The 17,580-nt window shown below is 38.9% G+C and overlaps 1 long non-coding RNA gene across 4 annotated transcripts; it reads left to right on the forward strand.

Moving 5' to 3' along the window:
- The first annotated feature begins 502 nt into the window (after positions 1 to 502).
- LOC132041765 (uncharacterized) lies at positions 503 to 6,534 on the forward strand. 4 transcript variants are annotated; one of them, XR_009411225.1, is made up of 3 exons: positions 533 to 6,049; positions 6,118 to 6,153; positions 6,261 to 6,534. It is a non-coding gene; the product is annotated as an uncharacterized LOC132041765 (long non-coding RNA). The 4 variants fall into 4 exon arrangements; XR_009411223.1 differs by having other exon boundaries at positions 503 to 6,153; XR_009411224.1 differs by having other exon boundaries at positions 503 to 6,049; positions 6,118 to 6,534.
- Positions 6,535 to 17,580: the final 11,046 nt, after the last annotated feature.

Here is a 17,580-nt window from a genome sequence, read left to right on the forward strand (position 1 = left end):
TGCTGAAACCAATCAACATCGATGGCCACATTGACGAGCTGCCGACTGGCGCCGTCGACAAGCTTCAGAACTCAGACATTTCAGGTGGCGATTCGACGGCCACGTCGACGAGCCGTCGACCCGCCGATCTGGAAATTTCCAGCCCTGTCTATAAATTTAAGAACCCATGTTTTATTTCATTATTTTCCACAAAAAGCAGATTCTATATCTCTCTAGAACCCTCCCTCTATTTTCACAACAATCTATACCAAAAAGCCAAGATCAAAGCCAAGAATTAAGAGATTCTTATACTAGGAAGCCTACTAGGGTTTGTGGAGAGTGAGGACTCCTTTGGCATACAAGTGGAGGATTTCATTCTAATGGAGTAGAGTGACTCACTACAAGAAAAAGGCTTATCTAAGACCAACATTTAGCGGCGGTATACAAATCTGGTCGCTAAACCTATATTGTTACCGACCAGATATTTCATTGTTCCCTAATTCTCTCTTAAATGGCGAAGGGCCTAAATCTCATCCCTAAAATTGTCAATTTCTGGTCCCTAATACAGTGAATGGGGTGGGACTGAAATGCCACCCATTTTTTCCTCCAAAAATATAATATCATATATAATTAATAATTATAAAGAAATATAAAAATAAGCAAAAACAACGTTCGTCCATTCATCATTTTAGTGACTAGGGTTTACTCCCCATATCTCAGTCTCACAAAATCCCTAATTCCACATCATTTTGACAACCTGTTCTAGTGTTCATTGAAATTTGTGCTTGATTTCTTCATTCAAATTGACAATTTGTGTCTTCAACTGTTCCTCACGACCTTTTAGGGGTTTACGACTATTCGGTTTTGGTGTGTTGTTTTTTTGGGTATGTTTTGTATTTTTGTTCTGTGACATGTCATACTGTGCGATTGAGTTGGGGTTATCATCGGAGGTAGAGTCAGCTCGCCAGGATGTCATTATCAGCGGGAGAAAAGATTCTCTGTGGCCATTGTTGGTCGTATCCTCCGTGCTTCCTCGTATTTCCAGGCTGCCAGGTTGTTTCTCTAATTTTTCTTGCTGATTAATTGGTTCTTCAGGGCTATGATTTTGTGTATGCTTGTGTTTTTTGTCACTCCTTGATTTTGGTCTTTCACTACAGCATTACAGGTATCTCTTTATTCTTTTCTTGAATGTGGATTTTCATCTTACATTTGTGACTTTGTCTTGTCATCTGATTTTACAATTTTTTATCCCCAATATTGAACTTTTATAAACAATTTCTGTTTCTTGTATGTTTGGGGCTTTGGGCTTAGATTCTTGCCAATGTCTAAGGACATCTGTTTTCCCCTAAGTTCGTCGGACTCTTTATTTTTTGTGCTGCACCCCTGTAGACACGACATGGTGTGTGTGTGGGATCCGTACCGGATATAATCAACTGATTTTGGATACTTTGACCAAAATCGAGGGAGAAATTTGGGACAAATACAATGATTTCTGTAATAAAAACAAAAGCTAAGATGAAATTGAAGAAAATGGAATAGCTTGTATATAGAAATTTATATGTCAGTTCTTTTCCTTACTCCTTTTGGGATTCTCCTCTTGATTAATATTTTCTCATCCGAATACCTTATAAGTTTCCACATAATGTCTCATAATTAAGACATATAACTATATTTTTATATAGTTGATTTATTTTTAGCCGAATCCCCGCACCCGTATCGATACCTAGATCCATACCCCCGAATCTTAAATTTCAGATCATGAAGGATCCAACTTCTAGATCCGTACCTGTATCAGACACCTGCACCCGAGACCAAGCAACGTAGGTTTTCCCAAATGGTTTAATTTTTTTTTTTTTTTTGCCTGTTACAAACTATCTTGTGTTGTTTGTTTCAGAAGTTTTTTCTATGTGATGGTCATGTTAAAATTTGAGGTACATTCTCCTAAAAATCATGTTCATAGGATAGCATACTCTTAAGAAAAGGGACAACATACTCTACTACTTGGATTTCATGCTAGCAATTTAGTGTGTGTCCATGTTTGGCAACATTCTTCTTGTGTATCTATGCGCCAAGAATATGTTCTGCTAGTGGTTCATTATCATCCATCTGAAAAACATGCTTTTAGTTCATATTGGGTCTATAAATCAAAGTTCATGACTGATTTTGTTTGGAAAAAAAAACATGTTGTAAGACATATATATATATATATATATATATATATATATATATAACATTTAGAAGGCACAATAAATGATTTGTTTATCTAGAAAGAATGCTTTGAGACTTGCTGCACTTGAAACCTTATTTCTTTTTTAAACTTCCAGCATTTAGAAATTATATCCCAGGATTCACTTCTTTAAAAGTCATACTTGGAAAAACATTAGTGGCTGCATCTTTAGTTGAGCCAGAGTATGCCTTGTCCCTGCTCTATGACTTTTCTCGGTTAATAAATATTCGGTAAACATTTGTGACTGCTGGTTTCTGCATTCTATTTAAGGTTAAATGTTAGAATACTTAAGGAAACAAAGTGAGGATGCATTTTGTTTTGAAAATCATATACTAGGACCTGTATTTCCATTGTAGAGATTATGTCTTAGAAGTTGTCTATTGAATTTCAAGATCTATGTATCTGAGCTGTTAATCATTTAGAGATTGCCACCTTAGGGATGTCCGCTTCAAATTTAAAGAAAAAGTTATAGTTTGATCGACGTGTTAAAGCTTGTTTAGTTTCATTAGATAACAGGTCTTAAGATTGTCTGTTTGGCCCGTCACCTTTTCCTTGTCTTTAGTTTTAGGCTTTACATTCTATGATCTTTGTTGCAGTTACTCATAATATTTTCCTATTGTTGCCTCACTGCTAATGCATGTAGTCCTGTCTCTAGTTTTGTTATGCATATTTACGTGGTTTTCCTTTTAAATTATGTCTGTAGATGTCTGAAAATAGGTGTTCTTTTAGCTGTAAGTTACCCAGTGGTTATCTGCCTATGACATGTGTCAGTTCTGTGATATGCTTGCTTATATGAGTCATTCTTGAAAAACTATAATTCATTAATTCATATTTGGTTGTAACAAAAAATTGAATAATTCATATATGTGTAATTCGCTAATTAGATGATCACTTTTGTTTAACTAGCAACTAATTTGCCTATTGGTTAGGATTTCTTTAAGTGTTTGTTCCTGCTTACGTGTCCTTTTAGTTTAAGTCACCTTAAGCTGAATTAGTCATTAATAGGCTAACACTTAGTTGACTATTTCATTCAGTAAAAAAAAAAAAAAAATAGTTGTCTTAAATCATCTCAGGACATAGTTAAATTCAATTTACATAAACATGTTAATTAATTGACATACTGATATTTGAGTTACTAGTTTCTGGAAACATGCATTGCACGTTTGTTCCATATCATTATTATAAAATTTATACATACTTAAAAGGTCGAGTAATAAAATATGAATATAAGTGATGTGATCAAAGGGTGGAGTTGCTAATTAGTAATCTCTCTTTTAGAGAATGTGTTATGTTCGTATTCAACTTCAATTAGATATTTCATTTTTAAGATTGTTATTCCTCTTTCATTACACGAAAGTCGAATTTAATATTGTTCATATGTGCAATATTAGACTTTATAACATTTATGTTGCTTTTAATTTTAAAAGAAGTACATTACATTCATTAAAATTACAACACTTCTGAATCCTTTGGTAGAAACTACAATGCCCATGTAGAAAGTACTATGACATGAAGGCAGCAAAATGCTTATACAGCCTTGACAGCAATGATTGAACTCCAAATTTGGTAGAAAGTACAATGCACATGTAGCCATCCACTTTAGTTCCTAGATCTTATCAGATTCTTTGAAGTTAAAGTTGAATTATCTTTTCTTTGATAACTTCTCTTTGGAATCTGAGCTTTCATCACCTCAGTCTCTCGGATTTAAATTTTTCACCAGGGAGTTTCCTAGTACTTTCACTACTACAAACCACCCCAGAACTGAAATTACTTCCCACATCAGCTGCCTATACTTATATTAGCAATTGTGAATAAAGAATGGTTTTTTTCCATTTGTTTCCGAATCTCATCGACACTTGCAATTGAAAATGGTCGAACTTAATAGCTGCAAATGAAGAAGTAGGAACTTGGGGAATGGATTGGATAGAAATGCAATAACATTATATTGTCCCGTGACATGGTTTGCACAAAAATCTTGTGAAGTCATTATACTTATAAGCCAAGACGTACTGTTAAAAATTCTGCAGAAATCTCAACAGTCACATTAGAGAAAAGGCTTTAAATGTTTGATGGTTTCTTTTCATATCCATTACAAGTAAAATATACATGGTACAATAGAGACTTTAATTTCCAAAATGAATACAACTGTATTAAATAAGTTTAAATGTGCAATTATTGTTGGAAGCTGTCAAAATCAAGGAAAACGTACACACACGTTGCCTTGAGACATACCTTCAGCAGGTTGATTCATTGTACATATAGTAACTGGTGATTTTTTGTCTTGCTAATTGTAACTTACAATTAAATATTAGTCCACCAAACTTACAATGTATAATTACCCATCTCTACAATACAATAAAAAGAATATTATAGGATAGAAGGGTACGAATGTCGTTTAACTTTTAAGGGGCATTTTGGTATTTCAACTTTGACAGTTGGAGCTTCCCACTTTTAGAATAGTATGATGATTAGTTGGGTGCATAATTGATAAAATTATTTCTATGTGCTTGGGATGGATATAATGAGCCTAGTTCACGTCAGGTTGGTACATCCTTTATTAATCGAACTTGGATTTTCAGCTTTATTTTCTACTCTTCTGATATGTAATCCAAGAGCCTCATTGAACTTGACTGTGGGATAGACTATGTAAAATCTTTGCTTTAGTAAATCACTTAAGAGATCATGTTTTAACGCAAGTTGTTGCATTTCTAGAGATCTAGTATTTGAGTAGCTTTTTTAGTTACCTATTGCTTGTTTATTTGGTTTAATATAGATCAATTGCAGTTAGAATCCTTTAAGCTAATGTTTATCTCGTCTTAGAACTTTTAAGAAAGTCGATCATACAAAGTGAAATAGAGGGAAGTTGTGATGTTGTGTTTACGGAACACTAATGTCTGTTAGCATCTTAGGTTAGGTAGTCACTTTCGGATTCAATATCTTGGATCCTTGTTTGTTTCTCCATCTACTTCGTAATCACATGAATGTCATCTGGCTCTTTTTAGATTTCTTCAAGGTTTGATTGCTACTTTGGCCTTTTTTATATATAAATAGATGAATAAGTATTTCTAGAAGTATAGTTTTCTTTCGAGATTTTCTAAAATACGTCAAGTGTGTTTCTTTCTAACGTAAATCTTAGGAACTTATAATACGTCAAATGAGTTTCTTTCTAACGATAAGGTCCTTTGATTATGTGTCATTATATTTTACTATTCAACCTAAAGGGATTTCAGCATTGCTAAAAGAAAGTGTACTTATTCCCTGATATAATGGTAGAAGCTAGTATACTACTTTATCACGTACATGCTACTTGGTTTGTTTATCATTTTTGTAACTTTTATTTAACCCAATGTATGATGGTGATACTAACTTGTATATTTTAACTTTAGAAATCATTTTATAGGATAAATCTAGCGTATCAGAATCTATATGTTGTGTTGGACTAAGCTTAAATGTATTATATGTATCCATGTTGAATCTGCATCCTTTTCTTTAGTGAAATTAGACTAATATTCTGATTTTCTTGTTTTAGCCACTTAAATGAATTCAAGAATTATATTCCTAGGTGTTGTACTCATTTTTACACATTAGATGAACACATACAATACTATTTCACCCATGCTGTGTTTTCTTTTTTAAAAGATGTTTGTTCTTGACTTGTGTAACCCTTATTTACTATACCTAAGTTTTTGTGCATAGCAGGCTTTCAAGATTTGTATACTGCTGCCTTTTTTGTTTGGCTTTGTTGTAGCACATCCACGCAAGCTTCATGAGTTGTTGCTGTGGAGGAAGATCAAGATCACCCCATTCTAGTCGCATCCCGCTTTTCATTTCCTTTATTTTGAGGTACCCATGACTAACAGATTCTAGTCTTTTGTTGATATTTTGATTTATTATTGTTTGTATTCTTGCAGCTCCTAGTACATTTTTGTTCAACTTCTCTACTATAGGTTTGTACATCTGATCAAATTTGAATTTTAGATGAGTGGTTAATTTAAAAATGTTTTATCTATTTTTGTAGTTTTTCTTGATAGAATTTGTCTTACATATTTTACAGGATATGAAGACTTGAGTTTACTATTCAAGATGCGGATTTTGAAGACATCATACAAGTTAACAAGTTGATTATCATTTTACTAGGATTGTTAAACTTATTTTTTCATTTTTTGCTAGGGATGTTAACTTTTTACGTAAAGGGTTGTGTAAGCCATACAAAGACTTGTCTATCATGGCCATAGATTGCTACTAATGGAATATGAATCCATTTCTTTGTAACGAATTACATATTATATATGAAAAGGATATGTTATCAATAATGCTTATATGCATTTAAGTTTCTATGTTATAAATTGTATGAACTCTTAGAATAATAGAATTAGAGAAGATCTATATTTTATCAGAATATATTTAGTGACCAGATATTTGGTCTTTAAAGAATTTTAAGACCAGAAGTATGTTGTTTTAAGTTTTCAAGGACCGGAAATATGGTCACTAAAAGTGTTTTAGAGACTAGTGTTTTTCTGGTCGCTACAAATCTGTAGCGACTAGTCACAGAAAGTGGTTGCAATTGACTTTTAGTGGCAGAGCCTTTAAGGACGAGTGACGACCAGTAAAATCTGGTCGCTATAGAATTTTTGGGACCAGAAAATGACTTTTAGGGACCAGTTTTCTCGTCCCTAATAGCCATTTTTCTTGTAGTGATTCAAGGCTTGTTCCCAAGTGCTTAAGGTGAGTTCTATGTTTATTTCCTATTATTGAGAGCATTGGGGGGTTGGAGGACTTGGATAATGGAAGAAAATAGAATATAGAGCTCAAATGTGAAAGTAATGGAATCTTAAATAGTAGTTGACATGAATGATGGCTTTTGGTGTATTATGAATAGAACCTTGCTATTAATGATATTAAGAGCATGGGAGAAGCATAATAGGAGGACGAATGGAATATTATATTATGACCATGGCTATGGGTGCCCTTGAAATGGTAATAGAAGAATTGAATGATATATAGTTAATGAAGATTGTGGATTATGATATTATAAATGTTAAATCACGACCCAACCCTTGGGCCGTGGATCGGTGTCCTACTTGACACCCATACGTACCTACCCAACAGATCCGACATGCCAAATAGCTAACCCGTTTAACATACATAAATCCACACTGACCCATAAGGTGCGCATCGCACGAACATACATATACATATATATACCGACAATTATACCGAAGCCGTTGGCTATTATAACGAACGCAGTCGCATATCACACACACTTACCCGTGCAACGCTGATAACCCACACCTACGCGTACATGCCGCGCACCTTCTAACATACGGTCGGAATCGGCGTGCACCGAAGACGGACAGGCCCCGCCGTACCCAAATGATCATATATACGAGACAACACAACGTTAAGAAGATATATACCAAAAGTATCGGCTCGGATCGAAAGGAGCTCTCCGGACAGACGATATCCTAAACCGGCGGCGTGCGGCGCGCGTACTCGCGGGCATGTAACACACCCCGAAGGGGAAGCAAGGGGGTCGACGAAGACGTAAGTAGTTTTAAACATAACATACATAATTAAAATACCCGAGTCGATGTGTAAAATCGTAACGGCACGAAAATACGGAAATAGAGCGAACGAATCGGATTCGTAGCGGAGTCGGACTTACGGAGCGTACGGACGGATTCTCGGACGAATCGGATCTCAAATGTATAAGCGTACGTAATTAGAATAGGTCGGACGTACGAAATGTGACGTATAATCGAGTCCAAATCGACATACGGAGCGCGTAATGACGAGTAATCATGCATGCGGTAGTCATAATCATATGCGACGTACATATCGAAATCGGATCCCGATCACATACGGACGGCATCCCGGCCGCTTTAATAAGGGACGCGGTAACGAACCGGCCTGTAGTACGGGACGCGGTGGATAGACGAGAATCGGATCAAATGCCATCCGGCCGCCATCCCCATAATATCACATAATCGTATCATAATCATAATCGGATCGAATCGGATACGACGTATCCGCCCGCACAATCCGAGGGACGGTGAATAATGCAAATGAGGTGCACGAATCACGAACTTGGCCGGGCGCGATGAAGGAAGCGTTGAGGCATCCACGAACGTACAAATGAGAAACCATACACATACGTACCGACGTACGGACGTAATCAACCGAAATAGTTCGAAAAGTAAGTCAAATCAGAATAAGCAGATCGTATCAGAACAGAGTATCCAGAATTGCTCCAGAGGTCGGAATAATATTCAGATTCAGGAAGACCGTCATAATACTTCTTAGTTAGCGGACGGAACATAATTAAGAGTTACTTATGAAAATCGACGAAACAGATCGATTTGAACCATACCGGGAGTATCAGGGTATTGTGGGCCCACCTCGGACCCAACCATAGTACAATACATAGATTATGGATAATAACCCTTAGGGAGTCGTTCATAATCATCTTAGGGTGTTTCGACTCCATTTATGGAAAATACATACTTATAGATCAATCTTAGAAGAAATTGGTTCAATCTACCGACTGACGGATTTTTGCGCTAATTTCAATCTCGAATGTGGGTAGCAAGAAGGGTCATCGAGGCTCGCCGTCAAGCCCGTTAGACTCGTAAACATGCCATAGAAAGATAGGGAAGGCTTTACATACCCGGATTACGCCTTACGCTCCTCAAATTTCCGTTCCCGTTTCGTCAAAAACCGGCAGAAATGGTCATTCTTACCAATTACTATTCATGCAAACTAATATTTCAACTTGGGGTTATACTTGACTCACCGAAATTTCGTGAAGACTTCCCCTATGAATCCAACGCCCCCGAGACGTAGCTCGGCTTAATATATCAACAACAACAATCCAACAACAACATTAATAACAACAACAATCGAACTAGAATGCATTCTAACATAATTAGTCTTCTTCTTCATAAAGCAACAACTTCCAACTAACTTCACATTTCCAAACTAATATCAACGTTCTCATACTCATTCAAGAGCATTCAAATACAATTCGGGAGCATTTCGCATTATTTCACAAATTATACAAAAATTCCACCGAAACTATAATTCGTTCAAAATTTCCAACTTCCAACATAAACTTCCATAACATATTTTTACCTTTCAATTCCGTTAACAACTATCATAATTTGCATCTTACAATTTCATTTCCATGTTCTATAGGTCATGCCAATATCCATTATTCCCAAATTCATTCGAATTCATTTAACTTTCATTTCCAACATGAATTCCATCATAACCGCAACTAAAACACCATACAAAATTCAACTCGTCAATTCAATACATAACCATGCACCTACACGGCTACATATACACACACATACACACGGTTTACACACTACAATTCACAACACACAAATTCCTCATACTTCTCATTTATTTCATAAGACCAACAACATAATCAACATACTAACAAGTTTAACAATTTTCCTTCATGCAACCACCTCCCACGCCAACACACAAGCACACCATACGGCCACCACATGCATACAACACTTCCATAATTCTCATGCACTCTACACATACTACAACACATACATAATTCCTCCAACATAAAAATAAGGATTCTTACCTTTTCAACAAATTCTTCACTTGCCACTAGAATTGTTCTCTTGCCAAGATAATTATGCCAAGTTGTAGGCAATCTTGCACTTAGTAATAATCCCACAAAATGAATTTTTGAACCAAAGGATTAGTTCCAAGAATTTTTCTCTTCTTTTCTTTTCTCTCTTAGCCGTGAGCTTCCTCTCTTATTTTTCTTGATTCCTTTTGATTTTTCTTGAATTTTCTAGAGAGGAACACATAGATATTGTCACACCCCAACCTTCGTCGAGGTGTGACGGCACCGACCCTCGTCGAGTCGAGCGAACTCCTTAAACGTCAATTCAAATTTTTTTTTTTTTTTTTTTTTTAAAACAAGAATTGAAAGTTGTAAATGAAATACCAAAATCGACACGTGGCTCGAGGTATCTCAAAACATGATATATAGATACATACAACATAACACAAGGCGAGCCAAAGGCCTCTGCCATTTCTGTACAACAAAATAACTACGACAAGGCCAAACAAGAATTATGACTCCCGTCGTTCGCAGACTTCTATAGAGTATAACCCGTACAATATATAAAGCTATACCAAAACGGACGCTCCGTGAGCAAATGGAGCTCGCTCGACTCCCGGACTGCTATCTCCTCTAAGCCGGGTCCCCCGGTCGCGTCCCCGAACCTGGTTGCTGGCATGAAACGCGACCGCCCCCGAAGAAAGGGGGTCAGTACGGAATATGTACTGAATATGTAAAGCGAAAATAAATAGATAATAACCACCGCGCAATTTAAGAGGGAAGAAATCACATACAACCCAATACCTGCAACCTCCGCTTAAGAGAAGACATAAGTAGATGTACAGAGTCGCAAACAAGCCTTAAGTAAATAATTGCAATCCAATTACCAAATCCAGAATAAGTGACAAGAGACATCACACGCGCTCGCTTCCGGCAAAATAATAATAACAATAACAATAACAATAATAATAATAATAATAGCCCCCCGGGCGATCGCTTCCGCTCGATATCAATAATGGCCCCTTCGGGCATTGCCGCTTCCGGCATAATAATGAAGATAGCCCCTTCGGGCATTGCCGCTTCCGCATAATAATGAAGATAGCCCCTCTCGGGCACGCGCTTCCGCATAATAATAATGATGTTTCCTTCGGGCATAATAGTAATAATAATAATAAAATATCGCACCCCCTTCGGAGTGGTTTTTTTTTTTTAAAAGTCTTATAAAATATAACACTTCCTCGGAGTGGTTTTGTACACACCCCTTCGGAGTGGTTTTGAAAAACCTTAGAAAATAATATATCACACCCCCCTTCGGAGTGGTTTTAAGGAAGCTTTAGAAAATATCACACTCCCTTCGGAGTGGTTTTGAAAAGTTTTATAAAATATCACTTAATAGAGTCATTTATGGAAGTGTCACGACCCAGCCCCGTAGGCCGTGACTAGTGCCCGACCTGGGCACCCGTACGTGCCAAAAGCCCAAAAGTAGTAACTCAAACATTTAGAAAAAAAATTGGGCAGAGTTTCCTCTGTTTTTCTTACTAACCCAAAATTAACCTGCATTCAGAAAATACCAAAGAAAGGCCGCGCGGGGCCAACATGTTTATATACACACATATAAGCGAGCCGGCGCAAGGCCGCCACGCGGACAACCGCCCAAACACATAATACATACATAGATCGTACGTATATAGGACCATAACCCACTCTTTACGTCTACAGGGCCTCTAATATGCAAAACAACCGAGAGACGGACGGGGCCCCGCCGTACCCGGATAAACATATGTACAGAAAGCAAACGAACAACAAAAGATATATACCCAAAATCTCGGCTCCGATCAAATGGAGCACTCTCCAATAAGCAACCGGTACCACTTGCCGGTGGCGTATCTCGAGGGCGCGTCGTACTCGCGGGCATGTAACACGGCCCCGAAGAATGGGGGGGTACGGAAATGTACCGAGTATGTGAAGCGGAATAAGAAGCATAATCATAATCGGGGACATGAGTACTAAAATATAACGATCGAGCTATAGCGAATCCGGAATACGAAGGCGATACCTCATCCGAGACCGTGAGACATAATACCAAAAGATAAGTAATGCATAACGAATCATATAATGTCATATAAGCATATGTCGTGTCCCGGCCCTCTCGATAAGGGACTCGGTAGATGGAATCATACATAACATCATCTTATGCCAAGTATGCACATAACGTGTCCCGCCCTTTATTAAGGGACTCGGTAATATAGGATCATGCATGTCGACTCATACATATATATCATGTATACATAACGTGTCCCGGCCTCGTCTCGCGGGTCTCGGTGGATAATAATCATGTGCCATCCGGCCGCCATCCCCGTATCATCACATCACAATCGTACAAATAACGTGTCCCGCCCGCAAGCACGAGGGACTCGGTGAATAGTGCACGAAACCGCACGAGAACATATCCCGGCCCGGCCTGAATAGACATATCATAACTTGTACGACCGCAGTAACGTAAACATATGCATATAAGTCCGGACTCATTAAACAAATCACATAAATAGTCATAATACGTACCTTTCAAATGCCATGACGGATTACGTCGATCGAGTTTTTGAGGCTATTCGGACGTAGCAAATATATCATAGGGCTTACAAGAGGTTCAAAATGGTCGTTCTTAAGCAAACGGAACGAAACAGATAACATATCGCTTCAAGAAAATCGGACGGTAATCGTATATGTATATGTATGCTCTTTTGGGGACGGCACGATTACTTACTTCAAATTATGTTTCTAGAATCATAGCACAAGTCAAAACATATCGTGGACTCATCACATTCATCGTCCGACATCAGTACAATAATCAAAAGATTTCCTTAAACATTATATAACAGTAAGTCAATTAAAACATAGTAAGAGGTCTCGGATTCCGTGGGCCACCTCGGGTCAAATCGAGGCGGCGGACATAAATCATGGATCACGGACTTTATGAAATCATTTATGGGCGTTTGGGACAATCCGGTCCATTAGGGAAGGTTCCATACATACAAACCATTTCGACGACAACTTGTGAAGGAACAAAGTTCAATTTTCATCGAACAATTTGACGCCATTTTCAATCTTAGATTTTGAGACGCAGGAGCGCAATCAAGGCCCGCTTTCAAGCCTAGTATGCTCGTAACATGCCAAGAAAGAATAGGAAGGCCCCACATACCTTCGTTATGCCTTACGCTCGTCAAATCTTGATTCCCGTTTCGCCGAAAATCTGCAAATGGTCATCTTTACCAGTTACTATTCATGCAAGTTTAACATTACGACTTCGGTTAGGTATTGGCTACCGAAATTTCGGCAGCACCTCCCCTATAAATACGACACCCCCGAGATTCAACTCGGCTTAAAACAACCAACAACAACATCAAGAACATCAACAACCACAACATAATACGATATAACCGGTTTAGTCATTTTTCCAACATAATGTTATAACCCTCATTCCAACTTCGCGTTTCCAACTCATATCCAATATTTTCACATTCATTATTTGCCAAGACCATTACAATACCAATCGGAAACATATCATAACATTCCTACAACATATATACAAGATACACAAATTATGCAAACTTTCCAACAACGCCATGACTTAGTTAATTCTTCCAACCTTTGACATATAAATTCATAACACATTTCCATCTTCCTAATCCATTTACAATAACTATAATCCGCATACAACCCTTACTTCCATATTCATACAAAAATCATACAAAGTTCCACATAAATTCGCCATGACAACATACAACCATTTTCAATGGCGACTCCATTCATTAAACCTCTATTTACGTCACAAATATCATAACGACACAACTAACAAGCTAAATAAAGTTCAATTCATTTTCCTCCCACACCATGCATACCACACGGCCATACCTCTTATTTTCCAACTTTCACTAATTCATTCAACTTTCATTTCCAATACAATTTTCACCATAACTCCAACTAGATTATGCAATAATATTCAACACATTCCATACACAACTATGCACACATGCACGGCTATACACATATACACACACGGCCTATTCATGAAATTTTCATATTTTTATAAACTCTAACCAATTCTCCATACTACAACACAACAATTCTTCCATAACATAACAAAAACATAAATCCTTACCTTTCTCCAATAAACTCTTCTCTCCAAAAGAGACACTTTCTTGCCAAAATAATTATGCCAACTTGGAGGGCGTCTTGAACATAGTAGAATTCCAAGAAGAGCCGAATTTTTGAATTAGAAATCAAGCTCTAGAAATATTTTCTCTCCTTTTTTCTCTCTTTCTTGGCCGTTTTTCTCCCTTACTCTTGTTCTTGATCTTTGCTTTGTTTTCTTGAGTTTTCTTGAACCTTCACACTTATATTAATTTGTCACATGACAAATTTAATATCATGGGCTTGGGCCACTTTCATGGCGGCCACCCTCAAGTTTGGGCCTTGTTTTTCATTTTTTTTTTTTTTTTGAGCCCACTTGATTAAAATTCTCACTTTGTAATTCCGAAACAAATTTCCAAAATTCCAAATTTGCCCTCGGCCATCTCCGACGTCTTACCCCAATAAATTTTCCGTAGAACAACATAAGCATATTGACTAGAATCAAGAAATCGACTTATAACATACACGTCACAATTATTTCAAAATTTTCCGAATATGCGAAAATGCCGGATGTAACAGGAAGATTCAAGGCAATTCGGTTACATTCCGGCAAGTTACGGACGTTTGAGCACTTTTCCAACAAGTTAGGGAGATACTAGTTCAATTGTATGAATGAATAGTGCTCCATTTCGAATTGGATTTCGACGAACGAGAATAACCCCGAGGCTTAAATTCAAGCCTAGTATACCTAGGACATGCCAAAAGAAGGGAAGGAATAACTTTACATACCTCGGGTGCCTTATGCTCGCTTGAGCTCAATTCCTTGCTTTCGTCCGTAACTGCAAATGGTCACCTTTACCGATTACTATTCATGAGAGTTAGCATTTCAATAATGAGTTCATACTTGTCTACCGAAATTTCGGCAAAGCATCTCCCCTATAAATCTAACATCCCCGAGGATCATCTCGGCTCAAAATATCAACAACAACAACCCAACAATCATCAACAACCATCATAACTATATTATGGCACAAAAAGTCCCCTTACTACATAGTTCAATAATTTTCCTCCAAACTTCACATAATCAAATTAATATCAACATTTTCCATATTCATCAACTACTTCAATATTATTCAAACATATACCAATAACATTCCATACATTATTCATGAATTCCACCAATTCCATATTCCATCCAACTCTTCCACAAACACAACAAAACTTCCAATCACATTGCCTATCCTACAAGTTTATTAGCAACAATCATAATCCGCATTTAGAACCTTACTTCCATCATTATATAAAAATCATATAAAATTCACATAAATTCCCATAATCATACAAGCAACTTCAATGCCATTTCAAGTCATTAAACCTTTGTTTGCATTACTAAAAGATCACAACAACACAACTAACAAACTAATTAAACTTGAATTCATCTCTCTTTCATACCCATAGGGCTCACGGCCACATGCCTTTTTCACACACACGTACGCCATGCACACACACACCACACTTCCTTAATTCTCATCTACTTCTAATCATCGCAACATATAAATTCATTTTCCATAACTAGAAACATAAGAATCTTACCTTTTACTTGAATTTTCAACTTTCCGCCAACGGAGTTCTTTCTCCAAACCAATTATACTACGTCGTAGAGCACCTCAAGCTTGTTAAGAATTCGCGAAGAACAAGATTTTTGAACCAAGGACAAGGCTCCAAGAATTTTTCTTTTTTTTTCCTCTTCTTTCTCCTCTTAGCCGATTGCTCTTTTTTTTTTTCTCAATTTTTCTTGAAGTTTCTATGGTGATTTCATGCATGATTATCTCTTATATTATCATTAAGTGGTCATGTGACCACCACGTACATGGGCTTGGGCCAACCATGGCCGGCCACCCTACCTTCACGGGGCCAAGTTTTCTTATTTTTTTTGGCCCAACAATTTGGCTACCTTGCGTAATTCATAAAACGAATTTCCAAAATCCCAATTGTTGCCCTTAACCTTGCTCGATATCCCCGCGCCCATACTTCCATAAGCAATATTCACATATTAGAAAGAAATCCAAACATGACCTTATTCCTTATAAGTCAAGGTTATTTCCAAATTTTCAATACGCAAAAATGCGGATGTAACATCCTCCCCCCTTTAGAACATTCGTCCTCGAATGTTAAATTAGCCTTATAGGTCTTACAAGCAATTTGGGAAGGTTCTTTCAGGAGACGATGCGTATAAATCATCCGTCGATTAAAACAATCAATGCACAAATTTAAATTACCTGGTAGTGCATCGCAACGGTGCCTCGGGACACAGTCTCCGCCTAGTGCATAGATACGATGTGGGGGTCCTGGCCGGGACTAGGTGCTCTACCTGCGCATACCTCGACCGGAAAGTCGAGGTCTGCCTCGGGGGCTCTTACCGAAGGTGACGACGGCTGGCTGGCCGGAGTTTCCGGGGACGGCGCCAAGCCCCTCCCGTGGGCACTCTCGCATAGTGTGTCGGATCACCACAAGTATAGCACACACCCCCGTCGGCCTTTGTCCCGCATGGCGTCTCCCGCGGTCCGCACGTCGCGGAGGGGCCATCGCCTCTTGCCCGACCATGCCTGGCTGTGAGGACACGACGCGTAAGATGAACTCGTCTGTCCCACTAGGGAAAGTCTCTCTACCCGGCCCCGAGTCCCGCAGCTGAAGGTGCCGCTATCCTCCCGGGGTGCTGCTTCCGCTGGTGGAACCTCTGCCCCCGACCTCTGCTGGCCTCTTGGGCGTGGTACCGCCTTTTGCTACGAAGTAACTCCGTTGGTGCTTGCGATCCTCGACCCACGGGCATAAGCTTGAACACGAGCTATATCCATACACAGGCCATGGCAGCGCACCATGCAAGCCTCCTGCCAACTCCCGGCTCTAATCCCCTCGCGTAGTGATGGATCCTATCCTCCACATATATCACCGGCCGGAGAAGGGGCATATCTCGCTAAGAATTAAACTCTACTATACTCTCTAACGGACATGCTACCTGCTGTAGTGAAGAAACGGGTCCAACTCTTGCCCGCCTCGACTCGGGTGGCGTATGATGGCGCAGAAGGCATGCGAAAATTCACACGTCGGCGGAGGGGCATCCCTCCCTCTGGATAACTTCCCGGGAAACCGATTAATTGCTATGCCTTGTAGCCTATAGGCTAGCTCCGCGGACTACGTGGCGGACGCCCTCATTATGTCTCTTGAGTCTGTGCATGCCATCTATGAACTCCTGAGGATCGGCATTTGAGTCCGTGCCCTTAAACTCGGGGGACTTAATGTGAAAATCCCGCGCTGCGCGCGCGACCTGTCGGGATACTCGTAACTCCCTCTTTCTGCTGTCGCTGAGTAGCAACATACGAGTCAACAAACGTATGGCATCTTTCATTTCGGATCTCCACGGCGGGCATCGGGCGGGAGATACGGAGATCGAGTCTTTGGGAGCGGGCGGATCGGTGCCTCTCTCGGCTCACTCCGGCGATGAGGAGGTGGGAGGACTCCGGGGGGTTTGGATGCGTATTCCGGCAAGTCCGAGCTGCAGTAGACAGGGGGCTTGGCTAACGTCGTCCCAATGCTTGCCCTACAGGGGCACACCGTCGCTTACCTTTCTTAGGCGGCATTCTTGAAAGCACAC

The sequence above is a fragment of the Lycium ferocissimum genome, unplaced genomic scaffold (assembly GCF_029784015.1).
Source record: "Lycium ferocissimum isolate CSIRO_LF1 unplaced genomic scaffold, AGI_CSIRO_Lferr_CH_V1 ctg11631, whole genome shotgun sequence".
Lineage (NCBI taxonomy): Eukaryota > Viridiplantae > Streptophyta > Magnoliopsida > Solanales > Solanaceae > Lycium > Lycium ferocissimum.